This window comes from Lactuca virosa, chromosome 5, assembly GCF_052849685.1.
Source record: "Lactuca virosa cultivar CGN04683 chromosome 5, Lactuca_virosa_CGN04683_v6, whole genome shotgun sequence".
Classification (NCBI taxonomy): Eukaryota; Viridiplantae; Streptophyta; class Magnoliopsida; order Asterales; family Asteraceae; genus Lactuca; species Lactuca virosa.
This window is the reverse complement of record NC_136430.1, coordinates 457,505,261-457,513,337: the sequence shown is the minus strand read 5'-3', so window position 1 is coordinate 457,513,337 and position 8,077 is coordinate 457,505,261.

Below are 8,077 nucleotides of genomic sequence, written 5' to 3'. Positions count from 1 at the left end.
GCCGGAAAGTCGAGGACCGCCACTGCCACCACCGTGAGGTGGTGGCTGCCGCCTAGCGCCACCGCCGGCCACCTCGGTGTGACTGTGTGTGTGTGTTAGTTAGTGTGTGTATTAATGTGTGTGTGTGTGTTATTTTGGATAAAAGCCTTGTAACTGTAATTAGCATTGAATAATGAAAATAATAATAATAACCACCACCGTAAGGTGGTGGCCGCTGCCGTGAGCCGCCATTGACTACCACTACCCGAGGTGGTAGTGGGTGGTGCCTCTCAAGCAAAACCCTATTGGGCTTAAAGATTAATTTTGGGCCTATTGGGCCATGGTTGGGTGGAAACCCTAATTAGGGTTTAGAAAACCCTAATTAGGGTTTAGAAAACCCTAATTGTGAGTATTTGGGCCTTGGACTTATTGGACCCACCTTTGGGCCATTGAGATTGGATTGTGTATTAAGCCCAATTTCTCCCTGTCATTTATCTAGTAGAGTAAATGACTTAATGGATTAAGTTCCTAATGGGTTAAGTAAGAAACACTTAACCCTAATCGTCATTTTATGTGAAACCCTAATTTCCGTTGGGCCGTGAGTTGGGCCTTTCAATTGGGCTTTGGTAATTGGTTTATTAATGGGCAATCCAAGAATAATCAAATGGACTAGAGTAATTAGTTGGGCTTTAGGGTAAGGCCCATATGAAGGTTGGGCCCAATTTTGAAAATTGGGCCATAGATGGGCCATAGTTTGGGCCTAAATGGTTGTATGATATTGGGCCCTTAGAATGAGACATGTTAGACTGGACTGAACAATTGGGCCTTAAGGGAAGTCCATGTAGAGGTTTGGGCCGGCATTGTGGCCTTAGACCCGATGCAGTGATTTAGCTTACATGTTATATGTTATGTGTTCCGGACATCGGTCCGATGCCGGGGAAATCCCGAGAAGTAGTTATGTATGCTTGATGTCTTTGTGATTCATGCATGTTTATGTTATGTGTTATATGTTCCGGGCTTCGGTCTGATGTCGGGCAAGCCCGATGCAGTATATATATGATTATGTTTTGTTATGTTCAGTACATTCCGGACTTCGTTCTGATGCAGTGGGCGGGGCCCAAGTTATTCCGGACTTCGGCCTAATGTCGGGCGGGGCCCGATGCAGTGGGCGGGGCCCAAGTTATTCCGGACTTCGGTCCGATGTCAGGCGGGGCCCGATGCAGTAGGCGCGGCCCAAGTTATTCCGGACTTCGGTCTGATGTCGGGCGGAGCCCGGTGCAGTGGGCAAGGCCCAATATGTGCTATATGTGTTATTGTATGGTATGTGGTAGTTTGGGGAGACTCACTAAGCTTCGTGCTTACAGTTTTCAATTTTGGTTTCAAGTACTCAGTTTTCAAAAGAGGAGCTCGGGAAGAGTGCAGTGCACACACCATTTGTTCAGCCTGGGATGTTTATACTCTGATATACATGACAGTTGTTATATTATTCTGAGATACATTGTTGTGATTTTTCTATGACGTATGATGACTATGGTTTTATTACTGATTTAAAACGAAATTTTCAGACTATATTTTTGGGATGTTTCAAGTTGGTATCAGAGCCTTGGTTTGAGGGATTCGGGCACACGTTAGGGTGTGTCTGAACTCAAACTAAGGAAGTGGTATAAAGTTTTCAAAAGAAAAACCATGTTTACAAAAGGATTTTGAGAAAAGAAAACAATTTTAGAAAAAGTATAAAGAAAAGAGTTTTAGAAAAAGCGAAAAGAATTTTGAAAAAGAGAAAATGGTGTGGTGCATGCAATCAGCCGAGCTCAAGTAAGTACTCCCAAATTACCCATACAATTTATGTTATGTTATGATATGATTATGAGAACTGCATGTTAGATTAGAGCTGAGGATCTAGGAAGAGATGCCTTAGTATGCTTTTATAAGCTAGTAAGGCTTGCATGCTAGAATTGATCAGCCAGGGGTACGATAGCCTGTTTAGGTTATGCCTGATATATCTGTATGAGATTTATGAATTGCATGTTAGTACAAATTCCTGAGTAGAGGATAGAACAGTTTGATTGGTTATGTGGTTAGTTTTCCATTATCCGAATGCTGCTTGCTTTGTGCTTTGTAGGACTCCTGCCGATGTGAGTTAGTTAATAAGTGAATATGCTAAGTCACATGGGGCACATGCCGGATAATCTCAGAGTGATAGAATTGACTCTATTGTGTAGCTCTTGTCTGAGTCCAACCGTTCTAGGGATGAGTCGTTTACTCGAAGGATTATCTGATCTCTGTTCCATGTGGCTATATTCATGAGTTAACTAGTTGACATTGATGGGAAGTCCTTCAGCAGCTGAGGACGTGTTGAGACAGAGATTTTCCCTATGGAAAGCCTAGGATGAGAATAGCAGAGAGCAGTAGTAGTAGAAGGGACTTGGTGGAGTCAAGGCAGTTCTTGAGGAAAGTACGGATAGATGTGGAAGGTAGTATGGTCCTGTACTACTGAAAGCAGAGGATCCGTACTCGAATCAAGGAAGGCTGAGATAAGACCAGAGAACTTGTAGTGTGCGAGATCCCTCGAGCCTTGATGAGTATTATGGTGATTGTGATGGTATATTTTCGAGTATAGTGACGCTACGGGGTAGACCAGATGGTAGTTCTGGTGTCGACGAGAGATCAGGCTCAGACTCTGTAGTCGGGTAGCTTGATGGTCAGATGAGAGATTTCATTCCATCTAAGAGTACGCATAGTATCATTGATCAGACTCCTGTGATCTTCACTGTGATCAAGGAGAGCAGTTTAGAGATTTGTGATGAGAGGCAGAGTGCATTCCGCACTGAGATGGCAGTCATGATAGGGACGCATACATTGATGTTTCGGGAGTTCAGAGCTTGTGAAGCTTCAAATTGTCATGGGGGTTAGGGACCCCATTGTTAGCAGCAGCTGGTTGGCAGATGTCACCAACACTTTTGTACCAGACATTGTCTCGAAAGGAGACAAGATCTGACTTACTTCCTGTCTCCTGAGGGATAGAGCACAAGATTGATAGGAAAGAGGTTGGTAGTGAGTTGAGTGATGATGCGGTTGATGCTATGTCATGGGATGACTTTTAGACCAGATTCTGGGCAGAGTGTGCCTAGGCGATTGAGGCGTAGCAGTTGGCGCAATAGTTGTTAGATCTCCACCAGACGAATGAGACTGTGGCAGAGATCACTGCCAAGTCTCGGGAAAGAGCTTATATGGTACCACAGTATGCAGCAGATGAGGAAATGAAGAAGGTAAGTTATCAGAACATACTGTAGAATGATAGCAGGGAGATCATGAGTATCTCGGGGTGCAAGACCCTGAATGGTATGACTTCTAGAGCTTGGGAACGGGATATGGACTTGGACCACATTGGTAAGAGGGAACCAGATCAGTTGCTTATATTGAAGGGTCTCGGGAGAAGACCCTAGATTTAGGATTATCTTTCGAAAGACCAACATGACTAGATTCGGTGCAGCACTTGCGAGAAACTGCACAAGGGAGCCTTTCGTTCCAAGGGTTTGAGTAAGTGTAACCCTGAGTTATCCTCGGTTTGTGTCTGAATTATATTTCAAGAGATGTCATATGCCAATTACATACCGAGAAGCATTAGCAAATAGTGATAGAGCAATTCCCCAGATTACGGGATTGGGAAAGTACAACATCATCTTGGTTTATTCCAAGACTGAGGAGCAGCACGAGAAGCACCTGAGGGAGGTGCTAGAGACTTTGAGGAGGGAGAGAATTTTCGCAGGGTTCTTCAATTGTGAGTTCTGGTTGCGTGGAGTGCAATTCCTTGGGCACCCTGTCAAGCAGAAGGGTGTACTAGTCGATCCGGCCAAGATAGAGGTCGTGATGCAGTGGGAGATTCTGAGGTCTCCATGTAACATCCGGATTTATAGGTACTGTATTTATCTAATTATTTTGGAGTTTTGGAGAGGGACTCGGCGAGTAGGCGCTTAGACTCGCCGAGTAGAGCCGCGCATTGTTGGACTGGATTAATGACTGGACTCGGCGAGTCCATACGTGGACTCGGCGAGTCCACGCTGTTTAATGAAACCCTAATTTCTTGGGTTTGGGACCTATTTAAAGGCCCTTAGGGCCGTCACTTGCGGCTACCAAACCCCAGAGAGAAACCCTAAAAGAGCTAGAGCGTTTGTGAGAGGAAAGGAGCCATTTCTTGATCTTTGTGATTGATTCTTACAAGAAGGAGGTGATTCCAGCTTGGAGGGGACCAAGGAGGTTGTGCATCTGGGGATTTAGAGCAAAAGACTTCATCTTTGAGGTATTATGTCGCCCCTTTATCTGTTTTGTTGAAGGAACCCATAGATGTAGAGTTTTTATGTCTTTTATTGGAAGGAGTTGTGAGAATATGGCCCCTATTCATTTTGAGACTTCGGATCTGGACCCATAGTGGTCTAAAGAGCTTATTCCAGCTTGCTTAATGTTGAACTATGGAGGCAATGAGCTTAGGTTGTTGTGTTTGGGGCTAAATCACCAAGTAAAGCCTCCTAGGCGTCACATGAGTGTCAAGATCCAAGATTTACGTGATTATCAGGCTTGGGAAGGTCAGATCTATGGTTCTAAGGAACAGATCTGACCTCAGGAGGTCAATTGAGTTTGTGCATGACATGAACTCGCCGAGTCCAAGGGCAGACTCGGCGAGTAGGGTTAGGGTTTCCTGTGAATCACACAGTGAGTGACTTGCCGAATTGGGGGAAAGACTCAGTGAGTCAGAAGGGGGATAGAGGACTCGAGTTCACGACTGAACTCGCCGAGTCACATTTGTGCACTCGACGAGTCTGGTCAAGGGTTGACCGTTGACTTTTGTTGACTTTTTGGGTTTGGTCAACAATGGAACTTGTGGACTGTTTGAAGGGTAAAATAGCCTTTTAGCCTTCTTAGAGGACATGTGAGAGTCTAGTCTAGCCTAGAGAGTCGTGATTGATTGAGATGATTATGTTATGTGTATAGGCAGAGGCTAGATCAGTATATACACGGGCGGGATATTATCCGAGACATCCGAGGTGAGTCTTCTCACTATACATTACCTAGAGTGGTATTTATGTGTAGACCAGAGGGTCTTGTATGCTATGTGTATGTATGAGATTATGTGCATTGTATAGACCAGACCGAAGGGTCCAACGATATAGACCGGACCGAAGGGTCCAACGATACAGACCGGACCGAAGGGTCCAACGATATAGACCGGATCGAAGGGTCCAACGATACAGACCGGACCGAAGGGTCCAACGAGCTATGACCGGACCAGAGGGTCCAACGAGCTACAGGACTGGAGGGTCCCGCTGAGACACATCGGACCGGAGGGTCGTATTGTAGCCTCGAGTGGCGTATGTGTTGTATGTGGTATATTGGGGAACTCACTAAGCTTTTACGCTTACAGTTGTTGTGTGATGTGTTTCAGGTACTAGTGAGGATCGCGGGAAGGCGCCGGCATGATTTGTACACACGAGAGAGGATTTATTTATATGAGATCTTGGGACATGTTTTGTGATGATACGGAGATTTATTATGATTTTGTGTTTTTTATGTGGTGGAAAGTATGTTTTGAAATGAAAAGTTGTTTTGAAAAAAATTGGGTGTTACAAGTTGGTATCAGAGCCTTGGTTTGAGGGATTCGGGTGCACCTTCGGGCGTATCTGAACTCAAACTGAGGATTTGAGAGAATTTCAAAATAAAATTCACAAAATTTTATTAAAGAGTAGAATGTTTTGAAAGAGCAGAGCAGAGTAGTGTGTACGATCAGCCAGCGCCCGAACGGTGATTTCCCAAAATACCCTTACCTTATGTGTTATGAGATATTATGAGATATTATGCATGCTAGAGTAGGCTAGGTAATCATATTAGGACTAGAGTGGCCTGATTTGTGATGCCTTAGCCTAGAAATGATTTTGCTGCTATGTGATGCTTGAGAGCGAATAGGTAGCAGTGAGGAGCTGTTGAGAGGCCTACCGAAGGGTAGCCTATGCCAGTGAGATATTGTATACTTGTGATCTGGGATCCAAGGAGGAGGACTTAGAGTGAATGCTGATGCGGTGTGGATGGTAGTATAGGGCCTGTATTACTGAAGACACCGGAGCATCGCGCACCCTAAGTAAGAATCCATTGGGTACTAAGGAGCAAGTAGGGTTGAGTTATCGAGTGCGAGTATACTCGAGCGAGTCTCTGATATCTTGTGTTGTATTTCAGAGAGACATCATGGTTGGGACGTGCCACCGGCCAGGGACTAGCGAGGGGGTTGTGAGCGATGAGGAGCTCCGCCAGATGATTCATGATGAGGTGGCTGCTGCCATCCGCGCTGAGATTCCAGAGATGTTCGGGTCTATTAAGACCACGATGATGGAGGCTTTTGATGAGCGGTACGCCGCTCTTACTGATGCAGCTGTTGCTGCGGCCACCGCAGCCGTTGCTGCTGCCAGGCCGCAGGGGGTGACTCGTTGCTGTACAGAGAGTTCAGCAACACGAAGCCACCAGAGTTTGATGGGATGCAGGATCCGATTGCTGCTATGAGATGGATTACCGATATTGAGGGTTGTTTCTATACCTGCTCGTGTCCAGAGCATCTGAGGGTTCGGTTTGCGCTGAACTAGCTTCGCTTGGGAGCGAAGGACTGGTGGAAGTTTGTGACGGCAGACTTCACTACTGCAGAGCTGACTGCGGTGACCTGGGAGAGGTTCACCACGATGTTTCGAGATGAGTATGTTCCTCCGGTGGAGAGGGAGCGATTGGCTCAGGAGTTCTTGACCCTCAAACAGGGTACTGATTCGGTTACTGTGGTTACCCAGAAGTTTCATGAGAGGGCGATGTTCTGCCCTGAGCAGGTGTCTACTGAGCAGGCACGTATGAGCCGGTACTTGGGTGTTTTGAGGAGGGATATATGGGAGTTCGTGTCGAACTCGACTTACCGGACATTTGCTGAGCTCCAGGCAAATGCCCGGAAGAGGGAGATTGAGCTGGAGATGCAGGCCAGGGAGGAGGCCGAGTCTCAGAGGATGGATCGGCGACCGACACAGTCTCAGCCGGCAGCTAAGCGGGCAAAGCCCGCTGATTCGAGATCTGGGGGTCCAAAGGGCCGCATTTGTGGAAAGTGCGGCAAGAGCCACGAGGGGACATGCAGAGCTGGGGTGTGTTATAAGTGTGGGAAGGAGGGGCATTATGCGAGGGACTGCTCCAAGGGATTCACGGTTTGCTTTCATTGCAACCAGACCGGCCATCGGAAGGCCGAGTGCCCACAACTACTGCAGAGATCAGCGCAGGGATCTGCGCCTGCTGTTCGAGCTACAGAGAGTCAGACGGCGAAGGCCGAGGCGCCGAAGGCTCGCGGGAGAGCCTTCCAGTTGACAGCGGAGGAGGTCCGCGCAGCACCCGATGTGGTAGCTGGTATGTATTCTTTCCTCGGTTTATATTGAGTTTGTGATATTATGCTTATTTTGAGGTATGCATAGGTACATTTCTTGTGTGTTCTGTACCTGCTTTGGTGTTGTTTGACTCGGGTGCGAGTCGGTCATTTGTGCCAATAACGTTTAGTCGACACATCAGTGTTCAGCGAGAGGCGTTGAGTCGACCTCTACGAGTTTCTATAGCCGACAAGCGAGCAGTGTATGCTACTGATGTGATTCGAGGATGTGTACTCGAGATCTTCGGTGTCGAGTTCCCGATAGATCTGGTCCCGATTGCTATGGGGGACGTATGTGTCATAGTAGGCATGGATTGGTTGAGCCGATTTGGGGCTGTGATAGACTGCGAGCGACAGTTGGTGACGATACGAGACCCCAGTGGGGGAGTACTTACGGTGTACAGCGAGGGTACCCGTTCTGGCTCAGCATTTTGTTCGGCCGCTAGAGCGAGGCATAGTCTACAGCAGGGCTGTAGTGGGTTTGTGGCTTATGTGGTGGATACGAGAGTAGATGCAGAGAGACCGAGGTCGGTCGATGAGGTTCCGATAGTGCGTGAGTTCCCGGATGTTTTCCCCGAGGAGTTGCCGGGTGTACCTCCCGAGAGGCAGGTAGAGTTCCGTATTGACTTGGTTCCGGGGGCAGCGCCTATCGCCTTGCGCCACCAG